We start from the raw sequence: 877 nt of genomic DNA, 5'->3' as shown, positions 1-877 counted from the left end.
ATCAATTACAACCATTGGTAGTCTAGCTAACCCTAAGTGAGTGTTACGAACCGCAAGTGTACGGTTAGGTCGTCAGTAATAATAAAAGATATCGTATCCACAGGGACTGTTGATTAAACACTAGTCAACTTCACACAATGAATTATCTAGACAAACCTAAGATTGGTGAGAAAAGAGAGTAAGAGAAAGAGAAGAGAAAAGAGAGAGAATGGATCTTAAGAGGGATTGAGCTTAGAGAATGGTGGATGATGGATTGTAGGATTTCGGTTTCCTTGTAATGCTAGGTGATGTTACATAGAATGCTTAGTTCCTATCCTCTATGTTCATGCTCTTGTAAGAAGTTAGATTCATTACCGACTCTCTCCTGCAGTGGATAAGCCGGCATGATCTCCTACTCCATGTCCTATGCTACTAAATGAGAATGATTCCTATGTTGTCCTTACACAGGCTTTCCTGTCACGTGCGTCCCTCATATAATCAACATAGAAACACACTAACACATAATAACATAGAAATAGAAATAGTGATTATGCCCGATTCCCTACTTCCTTATGGAGATTTTCTTCTCCTTTCAAGGTGATTCCCTAAATCATCCTTACACGGGCATGTTTGTTACGTACGTCCCTCGGCTAATCGATCTAGGGTATCCCCCCTACGGGATTAACAATTCTACACAACCATTTGATAAAACATGCAAAAGATATAAACAAGATTCACACACACATTACATCAAACATGAACAAGGCATCAACAAGTCATTGAATAGAAAATATGGCAAATCTATATAGTTTTTCATCACCATCACATCACAAATACTTCCTATATCGTAGATCTAGAGATCTACTCTATTGCTAAGGAAGAACAGCCCTAAAACATA

This window comes from Zingiber officinale, chromosome 7B, assembly GCF_018446385.1.
Source record: "Zingiber officinale cultivar Zhangliang chromosome 7B, Zo_v1.1, whole genome shotgun sequence".
NCBI lineage: Eukaryota > Viridiplantae > Streptophyta > Magnoliopsida > Zingiberales > Zingiberaceae > Zingiber > Zingiber officinale.
Note: the sequence above shows the minus strand (reverse complement) of the source record.